Genomic DNA, 18483 nt, shown 5'->3' with positions numbered 1-18483 from the left:
AAAATAAAATAAAATACTAAATTATGATAATCCATCACCAAAAACAAAAAAAAAAAAAGAAAGAAAAACTATCAACCTAGAATTCTATGCCCAGCTTAAATGAGTTTCAAAATCAAACTAAAATAAAGTCAAAACAAAAAACTTTTACAGATATATGAAAACTAAACAAATGTATTCACCAGCAAAGCTGCATTACAAGAAATACAAAAAGACATCATCATTTAGGCAGAAGGAATATGACATCAGATGGAAATGTGGCTCTACACAATTGAATTAATAGCCCTGGAAGTGGTAACTGCATGAGTAAACATATAAGATTTTTTATTATTTAAATGTCTTTAGGCAAACTAATCTGTTTAAGCAAAAATAATAACAATGTAGTACAGGTTTTATAGCACAGGTACAAGTAGAACATATGTCAAAGATATCATAAGGTTGTAAGGAGAAAAATAGATTATGCTATTGTAAGTTTTTTATACTGTACATGAAGTAGTATAATATTACTTGAACCTAAAGCAACTTCTAAAATAACAATACAGAGTTACAGCAAATAAGCCAAAAAAGAAGATAAAAAGGAATTAAAAAAAAATACTCATTCCAAAAGTAGGCAAGAAAAAGGAAACAACATATGGGCAACTTCTTTAAAAAGTGGCAAGATGATAGACTTAAACATGCCATATCAAGAATCCCATTAAATGTAAGTGGTCTAAATATACCAATTAAAAGGCAGAGATTTTCAGAATGTGGGAAAAAGCAAGACACAACTATATGCTTTCTACAAGAAATGTACTTTAAATATGAAGAGACAGATTAAAAATAAAAAGATAAGAAAAGATATAACATATTAATACCAATCAAAAGACAGATGCATTTGGTATTTCATTCTCTTTGTAGCAATTGTGAATGGGAGTTCATGCATGATTTGGCTCTCTGTTCGTTTGTTATTGGTGTATAGGAATGCTTGTGATTTTTGCACATTGATTTTGTATCCTGAGACTTTGCTGAAGTTGCCTATCAACTTAAGGAGATTTTGGGCTGAGACGATGGGGTTTTCTAAATATACAATCATGTCATCTGCAAACAGAGACAACTTGACTTCCTCTCCTCCTATTTGAACACACTGTATTTCTTTCTCTTGCCTGATTGCCCTGGCCAGAACTTCCAACACTATGTTGAAGAGGAGTGGTGAGAGAGGGCATCCCTGTCTTGTGCCAGTATTCAAGGGAATGCTTCCAGCTTTTGCCTATTTGGTTTGAGATTGGCTGTGGGTTGGTCATAAACAGCTCTTACTATTTTGAGATGCATTCCATCAATACCAAATTTATTGACAGTTTTTAGCATAAAGGGGTGTTGAATTTTATTGAAGGCCTTTTCTGTTGACATAATCATGTGGTTTTTGTCATTGGTTCTGTTTATGTGATGGATTACATTTATTGATTTGCATATGTTGAACCAGCCTTGCATCCCACGGATGAAGCTGACATGATCATGGTGGATAAGCTCTTTGATGTGCTGCTAGATTTGGTTTGCCAGTATTTTATTAAGGATTTTTGCATTAATATTAATCAGGAATATTGGCCTGAAATTTTTTTTTGCTGTTGTGTCTCTGACAGGTTTTAGTATCAGAATAATGCTGGTCTCATAACATGAGTTAGGGAGGAACCCCTCTTTTTCTATTCTTTGGAATAGTTTCAGAAGGAATGGCACCAGCTCCTCTTTTACATCTCATAGAATTTAGCTGTGAATCCTTCTGGTCCTGGGCTTTTTTTTTTTTTTTTTTGGTTGGTAGGCTATTAATTACTGCCTCAATTTCAGAACTTGTTATTGGTCTATTCAGGGATTGGACTTCTTCTTGGTTTAGTCTTGGGAGGGTGTATGTGTCCAGGAATTTATTTATTTCTTCTAGATTTTCTAGTTTATTTGCACAGAGGTGTTCCTAGTATTTTCTGATGGTCATTTGTATTTCTGTGGGATCAGTGGTGATATCAATTTACAAGGGATGTGAAGGACCACTTCAAGGAGAACTACAAACCACTGCTCAAGGAAATAAGACAGAACACAAACAAATGGAAAAACATTCCATGCTCATGATAGGAAGAATTAATATTGTGAAAATGGCCATACTGCCCAAAGTAATTTAGAGATTCAATGCTATCTCCATCAAGCTACCATTGACTTTCCTCACAGAATTAGAAAAAAACTACTTTAAATTTCATATGGAACCAAAAAAGACCCCATATAGACAAGACAATCCTAAGAAAAAAAAAAAAAGAACAAAGCTGGAGGCATCACACTACCTGACTTCAAACTATACTACAAGGCTACAGTAACCCAAACAGTATAGTACTGGTACCAAAATATATAGAGAGAGAGACCAGTGGAACAGAAGAGAGGCCTCAGAAATAACGGCACACATCTGCAACAATCTGGTCATTGACAAACCTGACAAAAACAAGCAATAGGGAAAGAATTCCCTATTTAATAAGTGGTTTTGGGAAAACTGGCTAGCCATATGCAGAAAACTGAAACTGGACTCCTTCCTTACACCTTATACAAAAATTCATTCAAGATGGATTAAAGATTTAAATGTTAGACCTAAAACCATAAAAATCCTAGAAGAAAACATAGTCAGTACTATTCAGGACATATGCATGGGCAAAGACTTCATGACTAAAACACCAAAAGCAAGGGCCAAAAAAAAGCCAAAATTGACAAATAGGATCTAATTAAACTAAAGAGTTTAGGCACAGCAAAAGAAACTATCAGTATAGTAAACAGGCAACCTACCAAATGGGAGAAAATTTTTGCAATCTATCCATCTGACAAAGAACTAATATACAGAATCTACAAGGAATTTAAACAAATTTACAAAAAAACATCAAACAACCACATCAAAAAGTGGGCAAGGGATATGAACAGACACTTCTCAAAATAAGACATTTACGTGGCCAACAAACATATGAAAAAAAGCTCATCATCTCATCACTGGTCATTAGAGAAATACAAATCAAAGCCACAATTAGATACTACCATCTCACGCCAGGTAGAATGGTGATTATTAAAAAGTCAGGAAACAACAGATGCCGGACAGGATGTGGAGAAATAGTAATGCTTTTACACTGTTGGTGGGAGTGAAATTAGTTCAACCATTGTGGAAGACAGTGTGGAGATTCCTCAAGGATCTAGAACCAGAAATACCATTTGACCCAGCAATCCCATTACTGGGTATATGCCCAAAAGATTATAAATCATTCTACTATAAAGACACATGCACACCTATGTTTATTGCAGCACTATTCACAATAGCAAAGACTTGGAACCAACCCAAATGCCCATCAACAATAGATTGGATAAAGAAAATGTGGCACTTACATACCATGGAATAATATGCAGCCATAAAAAAGGATAAGTTCATGTCCTTTGCAGGGATATGAATAAAGCTGGAAACCATCACTCTCAGCAAACTAACACAGCAACAGAAAACAAAACACCACACGTTCTCACTCATAAATGGGAGTCGAACAATGAGAACTTATGGACACAGGGACGGGAACATCACACACCAAGGCCTGTCGGGAGGTAGGGGGCGAGGGGAGGGATAGGATTAGTAGAAATACCTAATGTAGATGATGGGTTGATGGGTGCAGCAAACCACCGTGGCACATGTATACCTATGTAACAAACCTGCATGTTCTGCATATGTATCCCAGAGCTTAAAGTATAATTTTAAAAAAAAACTTAAAAAAGAAAGATGCATTTGGCTATATTAAATTCAAACAAAATAGACTTCCGAAGACATAATATTACCACAGATAATAATGTTCATTTCATAATAAGAGATAAATTCAAGAAAACATAACAATTCTGAATGTTTATACACCTAATAATAGAATTTCAAAATACATGAAGTAAAAGCTGATAAAACCAAAAAGAGATGTGAAAAATTGACAATTATGGTCTAAGATTTCAATATCACTAACTCAGTAATTAATCAAACAAATTGACAGAAGATTGGTAAGGAAACTGAAGACTTGATCAATACTGTCAACTAACTTGACCAAATTAACGTTTATAGAATCCACCACTCTGTATAAGCATAATACATTTTTTTCCAAGAGTACATGGAATACTTACTAAGGTAGATTATATTTTAGTCCATAAAATAACTCAATATATTTTTAAAAGATTCAAGTGGCCAGGCACGGTGGCTCACGCCTGTAATCCCAAAACTTTGGGAGGCTGAGGCAGGCAGATCACTTGAGGCCAGAAATTTGAGACAAGCCTGGCCAACATGGTGAAACCCTGTCTCTACTAAAAATACAAAGATTAGCTGGATGTAGTGGTGTGCATCTGTAATCCCATCTACTCAGGAGGCTGAGGCACAAGAATTGCTTGAAATCAGGAGGCAGAGGTTGCAGTGAGCCAATATCACTTCACTTCACTCCACCCTGGGCAACAGAGCAAGACTCCATCTCTAAATAAATAAATAAATAAATAACAGCCAGGCGCGGTGGCTCACGCCTGTAATCCCAGCACTTTGGGAGGCCAAGGCGGGCAGATCATGAAGTCAGGAGATCCAGACCATCCTGGCTAACACAGTGAAACCCCGTCTCTACTAAAAATACAAAAAATTAGCCGGGCATGGTGACGGGCACCTGTAGTCCCAGCTACTCGGGAGGCTGAGGCAGGAGAATGGTGTGAACCCGGGAGGCAAAGCTTGCAGTGAGCCGAGATCACGCCACTGCAGTCCAGCCTAGGCGACAGAGCGAGACTCTTATCTCAAAAATATAAATAAATAAATAAATATCCAAGTCACATAACTACTCCAATAACAAGTATTCTCATCCATAAATGGGAACAATATCTACCCTTTAGGGTAGGTATGAAAAATTAGAAACAATACGTAAAAGTTAAAAAATTTTAACTTTTGAAAAAAGTTAAAAATTAGAAACAATGAAAATTTAGAAACAATACGTAAAAGAATACGAACAGAAAAGACAATCATGTAACTATTATAATGTGCTCAAAAGAAGCAAGCTAGAAAGTAGACAGGATCCAGAATAGAAGCCCTAGTCTGCCAAACATCAAAGCCAATACTTCCCAATATACAAATCAGATACCCTCACAGTGTTTTGGTGACAACAGATAGAATAGTGCTTGTGATCATCCTTTGTAGGCTAAAGACCACAAATTCACGTGTAGAAAATAATTACTATTATTATCAACATTCAAGATTATGAATTTGAGTATTTACAATACTGGTATCAGGACATATCAGAAAAATTCTTTTTTTGTCTAAATTCTCATTTAATAGAGTACATTTTAAAAGCCAATAACTTGACTGTCTCCTGAGTACTGCAATAAATATACACACATTCACACCCACATAAATATAACATGTAAGAATAATTCCACAGACATAAAATATTAATGTTATTCTATCTGTATATATACACATGCTTTATTACATATTACATGTTAATGCACATGTGTACATATACTATCTACATTTGCAATAATGTCACCTTAAACGCACACAAATATATAGTCAGTAACAGATTTGCAATAGTAATGTCAGCTTATGCTTACATATTAATTTATAGTTTCCAAAGCAATTTCATATACATCATCTCATTGGTGTTTTCAATTGTCCTACTGTAGGTAGGCTAAAAATCATCACAGCAAAGCATAGTGGGAAAAGCATGCCTTCTAGAATCAGGAAGATTTGGTTTCAAATTCTAGCCAAGTCTGTTGCAGAAGCAGACTCAGAGATAGAATGACAATAAAATGGGATAAGTGCAGTGGGAAACTGAAATAGACACTGGGAAGCCCAACCTCAGGTGCACAAGATGGACAGGCAGAGGAGATAGGCTAGAAGAAGTTCTATCTGAACTCTCTTAAAGAAGTGACTGACATAAGAGTAGTGGATCCCAGGGGATCAAGGTCCCACATGCAAAGGCACTGGGACAAGAAACTATTTTTGTTGGTTTCACATTTTCTTCTTGAATCCTAAACCTGGGTCTTCCAATGGCCCATTCTTCTTCCATATTCATCATGTTCTCCCTTCATGATTTAACTGGCACATCATTTTTAATTATTTCCTCCCACTGTAGAAATGTTCTCTCCACATTGACACAGTCCCAAATTTTCAACTACTAGGTTAGATGCCCAGCTACCAGTAGCAACTCAACATGTCTACAGTAGATTTCACTCCCACCCCTTTGCCTTACTCCAAATCATTTTCCTGACTTCTTTGTTTCTATTAAGAACAGATAGCACCATCTTCTTAATCATCTGGCTAAAGCTGGCAAATCCTACTACCTTACCCTTCTCTCCTTCATCTACCACATCTTTTTGTAATCCTTCTCAAAGGCATCCCCAATTTTAATTACTTTACAACTGTTAGTGTTAAAGCCTTGATATTGCTCAATATTCTAGTGTATTAGCCCAGGATCTTCTTGTGGAAATGGTAGAAATTCCAACTCAAATCACCTCTAATAAAGATAATAATTTGTGGAAAATGTAACTGAAAATTAGACTTCAGACAGGGCTGGATCCAGGTCCTCATTATTAGCAAATATCACTCTCCATATCACTGCTCTAGTTCTGTCTGACTTGACAGCACTCTCGGTCAGTTTTTCTTATGTAATAGCAAACAGAGTTTTGGGTTTGCATCCTACCAACTGGCAACCCCATTGGTAAGAGGAGGCCTCACTCATGGTTCCAGCAAACATTCTATGAATGGTTGTTGTGGTTTCGGAACAATTGTTGTGGTTTTGGAACAATGTGCTGTATGTTTTCTCCTTGGCCAGAGCTGGTTCACTAACCCCACCCCCAGAGTGGGGGTTAGATTAGCCCCACCCAAATCACAATGACTAAGAGTGGAAAAGATGGTCCCCCAAAGCAGAATTGAAGAACTAAACTGAGAAAGGAGAGCTAGTTGGCCAAAAAAAAAATTAAAAACATATAAAATATCCTTCCAGTATGCTTCTTTATGGTATTTCTTAATTCCGATTTCATTCCACTTTACGTCACTCTATTCCCTGTTTGCAAATTAATCTTAAAGATACATTTGATTATTTCTTCCCACTGTTTATGAGTCTTCAATGACACCTCACTAGAAGCCCTACAGTGCTCTAGGGAATAGCAATTTGCAAGCATGTGTGAAAAAATTTCAGAGCCCTCCTTGAATGAGAGGGAGAGATTTTGAAAGAGGTGAAGCTTTAACGAATCATCAGTGTGGGTGAGTGAAGCAGTTACAGTTTTATTTCTGGTGGCCCAGTTGGACACCTTGGGTTGGTGTAGCTTATAAACAAGTCTGCTACATAAGAATTCACCTGTCATGGATTGGATTCACAGAAAAGCATCCAGAAAGGCAGAATTTGGCAGCTCTGAGTTTCCTGTGTAGCTGTCAAAATCCTTATTTCACCTGCTGGAGTCCTTTGGCCCTTCTACTGCCCCAGGAGAGCTATGTGAGTTTTTCTCTCTTTCTCATATGTCATGAGTCCCACTAAAATGTAATACTATGAGGACAGCAAATGTGTCTATTTTATTGATGTCTATATTCCAATGCCTAACAGAGCACCTGGAAAATTATACCTTTAATATTTGTTGAATAAATGAATGAATGAATGGTAAATGCCAAACAATGTCTTTCTCACTTCAACAGCACTTAACCCAGGGTCCAAGACCACATATAGCATAGTCTTGCATACAGATGGATTTAACTTTTTCAAAACCCATTTTTAAAAAGGATTCTAGTCATACGTTTTTGTTTGGGGCCAGTGCAAATTTTGAGAAGTAAGTTGATTTGAATGATCTATGTGCCAGAGTTCTAAAATTGAAAGCTGCTAATCACAAAACTGTAGAATGTTCACAAACAAGAGGGACATACTCACCACATTCTATTTTTCTGTGTCATTCCCATTTCAGTGTAAGCATCGCTGAAAGCAAACACCAAGAACATTTTCAAACAAATGTTATCTATTCTTAGATGTGAATCATGCCACTGTTAGCCAACCATGCATAAAACTACCATCGTGCATGCACATCCTTCCTCCCAACCTAGAAAAATTCTACCCCTCCCAGGGTCTTCCAGCCTTGACACTCACCCTCTGCACTGCTAGGTGGCCATACAGGCTCAGCATCTAGCAGTTTTCTTCTATTCTTTTTTTTTTTGAGATGGAGTCTCTCTCTGTCACCCAAGCTGGAGTGCAGTGGTGCAATCTCGGCTCACTGCAACCTCCGCCTCCTGGGTTCAAGTAATTGTCCTGCCTCAGCGTCCTGAGTAGCTGGGATTACAGGCATGCACCACCACGCCTGGCTATTTTTTTTTTTTTTCTTTATTTTTAGTAGACACAGGGTTTCACCATCCTGGTCAAGCTGGTCTTGAACTCCTGACCTCGTGATCTGCCCGCCTTGGCCTCCCAAAATGCTGGGATTACAGGCATGAGCCACCACACTCGGTTGCGTCTAGCAGTTTTTCTACTGCTTGGGAAACACAGTGAATTTTAATGGTATTGAGCAACTCTGCTCAAACACTCCTGGTGTGAACTGAGCAAAGCCCTGGTTGCTAGGCAGCCCTTTCAAAAGCACAATGATTTCCAAAATAAAAAGAGACCCAGAGCACACTTGAATCAAATACAATTGCACTGTTTATTTGCAACTGGTTGGATTGCACCCCTACCTTGGTTAGATGGTTTATTTCTCTATGAATGACTCTAGAAAATACTACTACTCTAGTCCTTCCAATTTTTAACTAAGCTGAAAGTATTTTTACTTTTTCCAAACTCTCAGTGAGGAAAGAATGAGGGATGTTTCAATGCTGGAACTTCTAGCAAATACTCGGTGTTCAATAAATACTTGTTGAATTAACTGATTAATTAACATGTGGGTACAAAAGCTTGCTTTTGCATCCTGAGGCAATCATGGCCTCTGGGGAAAGGTAGGCTTGCTGTATCCTGAGGCACTCACTCACTCTGAAGAAAGCCAACCTCCATGTTGTGAGGGTACTCAAGGCATCTATGGAGAGGCCACATGGTTAGGAACTAAGGCCTCCTGCTTACAGCCCTGTGAGACAGCCATCTTCAAAACAGATTCTCCAGCCTCACTTAAGCTTTCAGATGACTCCAGCCTTTGCCAACATCCAACTGCAGTCACATGTAAGACCCTAAGTCAGAACCAGCCAGGTAGGCCATTCCCAAATTCTTAACCAGCAGAAAGAGGAAAATACAAGTTAAATGTTTATTATTTTAAGCCATTATGTTTTGGGGGTGATTTGTTATGCAATAGATAATACAATCTATTTATTTATCAATAGATTGTATTGATAATACAATAAATAATACGATAACAATTTGTTATGCAATAGATAATACAATCTTTCACCTTGTGTGAGATGACAGCTTATTAAAATACAAACTCCTGGAGGGCAGGTTTTCTGTCTTATTCACTCCCGTATTCCTGGTATCTTGTATGCATCCATTAAACAATGAGTAACAACTCACTTAATGACAAGCTGGTTTCTGATTTTTTTTTTTTTTTTTAATTGAGACAGACTCTTGCTCTATTGCCCAGACTGGAGTGCAGTGGCGCAATCTCGGCTCACTGCAAGCTCTGCCTCCCGGGTTCACGCCATTCTCCTGCCTCAGCCTCCCAAGTAGCTGGGACTACAGGCACCCGCCACCACGCCCGGCTAATTTTTTGTATTTTTAGTAGAGAAGGGATTTCACCATATTAGTCAGGATGGTTTGATCTCCTGACCTCGTGATCCACTCACCTCAGCCTCCCAAAGTGCTGGGATTACAGGCATGAGCCACTGCGCCCAGCCGCTTCCTGATTTTTTATAGAAATTGATATATGTTCATGCACAGAAACAGAAGTATAATTCTTCAATAAAATGATAGTTTTAGCGAAAAAGCATTAGATAGCATAATTATCCAAAAAGGAACTATTGGAAATTATGGAATAAATGTTATTAGAATTCACATAATCCTCCTCCATTACTGGGGTGGGAGGGAGCCACATGTAGAAGGAATGCAGGGCCTTGAATTATTCAAAGAAAGAACAATTAACAAAGGGCATCGTTTGAGAAGCCCAACTTCTCCTGAGAAGAAAAAGGCATTGCAAGGTGGCACAGGGTGCCAAGATCTCAAGCTCTACTTGGAGTTTTTCTTGAAGTTTTCCTGAAGCAATATCATAAAAGGAATTTGAGAATACAAGGCCAGTTGAACAAGTTAACCCTTCAGCCCCTTTCTAACTTGAGCTGTTGTGATTGCTCCTGTCCTCAGCTAGCCTGAGAAAGCTCAAGAGGAAGACCTTGGGGCCACCATTTTCCATGTTCACGTTCACACACACCCTCTCTCCATCAAGCATCTTATTAGACTATCTGTTTGAGCACAGGCTAAATCAAATAAGAGATGGTGAATAACGGCAGCAAGTCCCTGTCTTGTTCCCTGACAATAAAGCTGGTAGAGATTAAAGGAAAGATTTACCCTCCCTCGAACCTCAGGTAATGAGATGACTACCTGTATTCAAATCAAAGACACACTCATGCATTCCTTTCTTTCTAATGGCTCAATTTCCAGAGTTGATATTGTGTACTCTGCTGCATGCTGTGAGGTATGTAAGAAAAGTGGCATGTGGCCTGGCATCTCATTTACTTATCACCCCCCTCCAGAGCCAGGGGGCAGTTTCAAATGTGTTTAATGCCCAAGATCTAAAAATTAAAAATAGTAATTTAAATGTCCCAGATCAGAGAATCATATTCTTCTCTTCTTTCCATTTGCTGCTTTTGAGTCTCGCCATGACCACAATATCAGGTACACAGCAGGCTTCTAAAACTCAATATTGCTCTGGCTGTTAGTTCCATTCATTCAAGAAGAGCTTGCTGAGCATCAACTATGTGCTAGCACTATACTAGGTTCTTCATATACACTATTTAATTTATGTCAATAGCAATCCAATGCAATGAGAAAAATGAAGCTCAAAGATTTTGAATTATTTACTGGAGGTTGCAGAGTTAGGGATCGGCCCAACTCCAAACCCAGGTTTTTTGGGTTAGCCCTGCCGCCCTAATCAAAACAGTCTTTTAAATGAAGACGACCTTGGTATCCACCAAGCTAATGAAGCCCAAGATTCTCACCACCCCTGCTTTCTTATATGTTAATCAAGATTCCAATGTTTTGAAAGAGTTTAATTGTCTGGCTGAATTTATGTAGAGATAATATTTCTCTGCTTCTGGAAAAATATTTGAAACTCCCAACCCAGGTCTTTGCTCAGCATGAGACAATCAGATTTATCACAGAATCCATAATGATCCTAGCATAAGCAGCTGACATTTTACCAAGGCATGGCTTTTCTGAAATATGGGAAATTGTTCTAAGTTCCTCATCATTCTGGTCTTACCCCCCAGAGATTTTTAAGGGAGACATTTAATACAATCAAAGTAGTGTTTTAAGGAGGTTCTATTCTGAGGATATTAGTATAAAAGGAGACCAGTGTTGATGCCCCACTTCTCCCAGCCCACGCCATGTTAACCCCGCAAGGAGAAAGACATGGAAGAGGGGATGCAGAAGGGCGGGGGTGAGAGAGAGGAGATGGCCTTGAATTCAGTAGGTCCCAAAGCATATAAAGGAGAGTGGCAGGCAGCACTAAGCATCCTGCTGTTTGACAATGCTGCCACCTTCTGGCATATATTGGAAATTTACTAGAAAATATTACTAGTCACTGTCATTTTACAGATCACCCACAAAGATGTGATCTGATATACGAATAAAGTTTTTTTTTAATTACCTCCAAGGTGTTCTTGGCATCTACTTAAACTGGAATTAAATACACTTACTTTCCAAGCTCCTGTCTTTTAAAGTATTCCATACTATGCCCGGACAATTAGAGAAACTTCCTTGATGTTGTACTTACCTCCATGCAGGCTCCCTTCCAATCCAGTCCCTCCCCCCATCTACCCCCTACCTCTAGCAGCCAGAGTGTCCATGACTTAATTTCACTTGGAATAAATTCAAATGTGTTTCTCTGGCCCAGGAAGGATCCCAAACTGGTAGCCTGCAAGCCCAGTTACAGCAGCTCAGCTTTTATATATATATCCAGAATAGTGTTTTAAATGGCTGTAGTGGGATACCCCCATGTCTCAGTCTTCCAACAACTTCCCACCCACACCCAATACACAAACACACACACACACACACACCCCTATTCACATACTTATTTACGCAAGTGGCCCCTGAAGTCAAGAAAGTTTACTTGGAAGTTTACATTCATCCAGATCCTCAGAATGTGACCTTATTTGGAAATACAGCCCTTGCAGATGTATTTAGCTAAAAAGAGGTCATACTGGATTCGAGTAAGCCCTAAATCCATGACTTACAATGGACATATAAGGACATATGACTTACGTCCTTGCAAGAAAAGACAATCTTTTTCTCAAGATGGTGGATTAAAGGCTTTTAGTGTGTGCTCAGCCACTTGGAAACAGCAAGGCAGTGCATAAGGATCAACTCTGTGAGCTTAATTGAAGAAGGAAAATGGGAATCTACCAGAATTGTGAAGGACATTCCAAATCCCAGGGAGGAGAACACCGGCCAACAGCCCCCATGACAGTGTATGGTTGATCAAAGTGAGTGAAGCCTCAGTATGTGAGAGAGGCAGAGAACCCCACTCTGTAAGTCACCTTTCCATGGGGATCTGAGAAAGACAGGCTGAGGGAGAGCACTTTGTTTCTCTCAAGCCGTGGAACTAACTTGGGGAGAGGTTTGAAGCCACTGTGAAGGAATGCGAACGGGAAAAGCCACAGACATATTCCCAGACGCAGGACTGAGATCAGGATGCCATTTTTAATCTAGGCGCATGCAAAGTCACCCATCCTTTGCTGACCAGTAGCATGACTGCACAGGCATTTTAGTCTTGGGTAAGAGATTGGAGCACCTGCTGTGGAGTGGGGTAGGAGTCTCCACAGTCAGAACTGTGGAAAGTGCCTCAGCAGCAGGTGCTAGAATTGTGTTCTCCCCATCACAGGTCTGGGGCAGGAGGAAAGCTCCTACAGCTGCAGTTTTATGTGGGCAGCAAGGCTTCAGCCAGGGCCATCTTGGCAACCTGGAACCCACCTGCATGTGCCATTGCTGGGTGCCCAGACTGCTCCGCTGAGATCGTAGTATAGCAGGGCCCTCTCCACTCCACCCCAGACAGAAGTCCAGGCATTCAGAGCACACTTGGCCTGGACCAGCAGCCTAAGCTGCCCCATCCCTCCTGGGCACAGACTATGGTGCAACAGGGTCCTCACTGCTCTATACCCAGGCAGATCTCCAGACATTCAGAGCGCCTGCTTGCCCAGATCAGCAGCCTGAGTCTCCTCACCCCTCTTGTGCAGAGATCTTGGTGCAGGGGGCCCTCTCTCCTCCACACTCAGGCAGATCTTCAGCCATTTGGAACACCCACTCAACTTGATAAGCAGCCTGACCTGCCCCACTGTTTCTGTGCAGAGACTCTGGTCAGAGGAGTCCTCTCCACTACACACCCAGGCAGATCTCCAGGCATCTGGAACATCCACTCTCCTGGATTAGAGTTCAGGCTGTGCCCCATCACCATACAGAGAATGGAACTGAGGAAGTTTTCCAGCTCCACACCTAGGCACATCTCTGGGTGCTTGGTGGTCACCCACTGGATTCTCCCTCAGCACAGGTGCTTGTGCCTGCCATCGTGGGACCTGTAGGTGTACCCCCAACGAGCACCACCTCCCCCCAGGGGCTGAGCAGGGAGCTCAGACCACTATGCATTCCATGAATCAGTTCATTGTCTAGGGCAAAAGAGCTTCTGCCCATAAACAAGGATCAAGTATATAACCAGCCACACTGGCTGCACCAGCTCTTACCTATAAGCACCATCTACTGGCTTGTAGATCAAACTGCACAGCGTGATATAAAACTTGCTGAGGGCACTGCCTGGTGGCTCTGGCCCCACAGGGGCCGTTGACCCAGCCCGCCGGGCCCCTGAGCTGCGGTAGCCTGCCGCTGAAGAGGCTGTTAGCCCGGGGCGGGCCTTGCAGACCTTTCTCAAGCACCAGGCGGGGTCTGAAGCCCATCTGAAGGTCAGGAGGCATGAGTTGTTGGCGGTGGTCAAGCTGCTGAACGAGAAGGAACAGGAGCTGCAGGAGACCGAGCACTTGCTGCACAAAGAGGATGAAGATTTAAGGAAACTTGCAGAGAATGAAATAACTCTGTGTTATAAAAAGAAATAACCAGTTGAAGCATCAGAAGAAACAGATGAAAATGATTTGATCCTGGAAGTAACTGCAGGAGTTGGAGGTCAGGAGGCAATGTTGTTTACTTCAGAGATGTTTGATATATATCAGCCATATGCTGCATTTCAAAGATGGCATTTTGAAACCCTGGAATATTTTCCAAGTGAAATAGGTGGCCTCAGACGTACATCTGCCAGCATTGGGGGTTCAGAAGCCTATAGGCACATGAAATTTGAAGGACATGTGCGCAGAGTACAAAGAGTGCCAAAGACAGAAAAGCAAGGCCTCATCCATACTAGCACCATGACTGTAAGCAGTATTGCCCCAACCTACTGAGATTAATCTGGTGATTAATCCGAAAGATTTGAGAATTGACACTAAGCGAGCCAGTGGAGCCGGTGGGGGGGGGGGGCAACATGTAAATACCACGGACGGTGCTGTCCAGCTAGTTCATCTTCCAACAGGAAGAAGAAAAGGGATGAGAAGGAAAAGGAGTATTCCTTGAAAATAAGTAAAGAAGATTTTTCTATTAAAACTTTTTAATTCTTGTAACACTATTCAGGTGTTTCTGAATATCAGCAAAAGGGATCTCAACTGAAAAATAAAGAGCTGACTATGAAAAAGTTACGTGTAAAACAATACAACATGTATCTAGAAGAAGAAATGAATAAACACAGTGCTAGAAAAATTCAGATTGGAAGTAAAGGAAGATCAGAGAAAATAAGAACCTATAATTTTCCACAGAACCAGGTCTCAGATTACAGAATAAGCAAGTCACTGCATGATCTTGAAACTTTTATGCAAGGAGATTATCTACTGGATGAATTTGGTCATTGAAGGAATACGCTGATTATGCATCTTTAGTGGAAATTATTTCCCAAAAAGTTTAAGTTGATTTTTTATTCATACACTTTTGTAGCTTAGAAAAATTCTACTGCAGCACATCCACGTAGTGTAAAAATACCATTATTCTCTTTAAAAACATGAGTTAACACAGTTGGAGGTAATATGCATATTCTGAAGTCATAGATAATTTACACAGATCTCTTTCAATGCATTAGTAAAAACCATACAAGATATAGATACTCCTTGATTTACATTGTGGTTAATTCCCAATAAACCCATCATAAGTCAAAAATACCTTTAACATTAGCAATACAGCAGTCTCCTACTTAATGACAGCTTGACTTAACAATTTTCCAACTTTACCGTGATATGAAAGAGGTATGATTCGTAAGTCCTAAGGAGCTCCTCGGCTTGAAATGGGTTTACATCCCAATAAACCCATCATAAAGTCAAAAAAATCCTAAAACCATCATAAGCTGGTGGCCGCCTGTAATCATAATGTAGTGGTAAGTCTTGGACGCTTCTTTACAATAAGTAGACAAAGGAAAATCATCCTTTGTCCTGTTCTATGTAAATATTTAATGAATGATCAAAAATTTGGTTTAAATCTTTATTATGAAAAACTTTAAACCTAAAGTAGTAGAAATATGACAGTAAATATTGTATCCTAATATCCAGTCAGGAGACAGAAACCATACCATTAACTTGAACAGGGATAATTTTAATATAAAAAACTTTTAACTGATCATGGTATTAGCTATTAAGAAGGATAAAAGAGAGCTATAATGTCGCAGGACTGAGAGTACCCAAGGAAGGAATATCCTTGGAAGGGGGTCCCCTTCCCCATGGTGAAGTCAGATCTAATGGAAAGAGTGTGACTACTCACTGCTCAGTGATGGGGAAGTTCCCTGCCTTGCCCTGGGCCAGAGCTGGTGTGCAGCTGGTGGCTCAGTTTTTGCAAGCAAACAACCTCACACCCTCGGGACTGGTAAGCCAGAAGCCTCCTGCTAGGGTATGAGCAAAACTTGGACAGGAACTCTCAGTAGATGTTTGTGTTTGTCAAGGTTCTCCAGAGAAAATCCCTTAAAAAGATTGGCTTGTGTGATTATTATTAAGTCTAACAAGTCCAAAAGCTGGAGTGTGAGGCAAGAGGCTTGAGACCCAGGAAAGCTGATGGTGCAGGTCCAGTCCAAAGGTATCTGTTGGAGGATTGTCTTTTTCTTGGAAGAGGACAGTCTTTTTTTTCTCTTCAGGCCTTCACCTGACTGGATCAAGCCCACTAACATCAAGGAGGACAGTCTGCATTACTCAGAGTTCACTGATTTAAATGTCAATCTCATGTAAAAACATCCTCACATAAACACCCAGAATAATGTTTGACCTTATAACTGGAAAGTCAGAGCAAAAGTTAAATATCTAAAATTTAAAAAAAAAAAGTATGACAAAATACTTTGACACGTAAAATTAACTGTCACAGCATCCTCTTAGAAGCAAGAGAAGTCCCTTTATTCTGCAGTGCTCCACCACCACCTGCTGACAAAGAACGTGGTGCTATCTGGCAAAAGAGAAATGTTCAGTCTGCTATGACTTGAACGTGTCCCCTCGAATTCAAGTGTTGCCAAAGTGACAGCATCAAGAGGTGGGGCCTTTAAGAGGTCACTAGGCCATGAGGGGTTCTCTCTCAGGACTGGGATTAAGGCCTTTATAAAAGAGGCTTCAGGGAGCATCCTGCGAGCTTGCCTTCTGTATGTGAGAACACAGCAAGAAAGCCCTAGTTGAACAAGTGCCAGATCATTGATCTTAGACTTCCCATCCTCCAGAACTGTGAGAAATATATTTCTGTTCTTTATAAAAAAAAAAAAAAAAAAAAAAAAAAAAAAAAAAAAAAAAAAAAAACTTGCTGAATGAAGTGCACAGGGCTATAGAAGGAAAGCCAAAAGACCCTACCCAGCATTCTCTACAGTTACATACCCTAGAGAGGGGGGAAAGGGAAAGAAAAAATAATACTATTATAGGGAAATAAAAAGAAAAACTCCTATCCACACTAAAATAATTACAAATATTAGAAGTGCCAAGATCTCCAGATGAGAAGGAACCAGCACAAAAAATCTGAATGTAGCGACACCACCAAATGATCCATTGGATCTACAGCAATGATCTGTAATCAAAATGGAAACTCAGAAATGACAGACAAAGAATTCAGAGTATGGATTGCAAGGAAGCTCAATGAGCTCCAAGACAAGGTTGAAAATCAACACAAAGAAACTTCTAAAGGATTCCATTCCAAGATGGCCAAATAGGAACAGCTCCAGTCTGCAGTTCCCAGCATGATCAATGCAGAAGACAGGTGATTTCTTCATTTCCAACTGAGGTGCCTGGCTCATCTCACTGAGACTGGTTGGACAGTGAGTGCAGCCCATGGGGGGCAAGCTGAAGCAGGGCAGGGCATCGTCTCACCCAGGAAGTGCAAGGGGTCGGGGGATTTCCCTTTCCTAACCAAAGGAAGCCATGACAGACTGTACCGGGAAAATTGGGACACTCCCACCCAAATACTACACTTTTCCAACAGTCTTAGCAAACAGCACACTAGGAGATTATATCCCATGACTGGCTCAGCAGGTCCCACACCAACAGAGCCTTGCTCACTGCTAGCACAGTAGTCTGAGGTTGACCTGCGAGGCAGCAACCTGGCAGGGGAGGTGGGAGTCCACCATTGCTGAGGCTTGAGTAGGTAAACAAAGTGGCTGGGAAAGCTCGAACTGGGCAGATCCCACCACAGCTCAGCAAGGTCTGTTGCCTCTGCAGATTCCACCTCTGGGGGCGGGGCATAGCTGAACAAAAGGCAGCAGAAACTTCTGCAGACTTAAATGTCCCTGTCTAAAAGCTCTGAACAGAGCAGTGGTTCTCCCAGCACAGTGTTTGAGCTCTGAGAATGGAGAGACTGCCTCCTCAAGTGGGTCCCTGAGCCCCATGTAGCCTAACTGGGAGATACCTCACAGTAGGGGCCAATTGACACACCTCATACAGACGGATGCCCTCCTGGGATGAAGTTTCCAGAGGAAGGATCAGGCAGCAATATTTGCTGTTCTGCAGCCTCTGGTGGTGATAACCAGGCAAACAGGGTCTGTAGTGCACCTCCAGCAAACTCCAACAGACCTGCAGCTGAAGGACATGACTGCTAGAAGGAAAACTAACAGACAGAAAGGAATAGCATGAACATCAACAAAAAGCATATACACATAAAAACCCCATCTGTAGGTCACCAACATCAAAGACCAAAGGTAGATAAAACCACAAAGATGGAGAGAAACCAGAGCAGAAAAGTGGAAAATTCTAAAAACCAGAGTGTCTTTTCTCCTCCAAAGGATCACAGCTCCTCACCAGCA

The 18483-nt window shown here is 40.6% G+C and overlaps 1 pseudogene; it reads left to right on the top strand.

The window, feature by feature from the left end:
• Positions 1 to 15141, top strand: part of LOC105509133 — a 17414-nt pseudogene extending 2273 nt beyond the window's left edge.
• The last annotated feature ends 3342 nt before the right edge of the window (positions 15142 to 18483 follow it).

This window comes from Colobus angolensis, unplaced genomic scaffold (genome assembly GCF_000951035.1).
Source record: "Colobus angolensis palliatus isolate OR3802 unplaced genomic scaffold, Cang.pa_1.0 Scaffold17, whole genome shotgun sequence".
Lineage (NCBI taxonomy): Eukaryota > Metazoa > Chordata > Mammalia > Primates > Cercopithecidae > Colobus > Colobus angolensis.
This window is presented reverse-complemented; position numbering and strand designations above follow the sequence as displayed.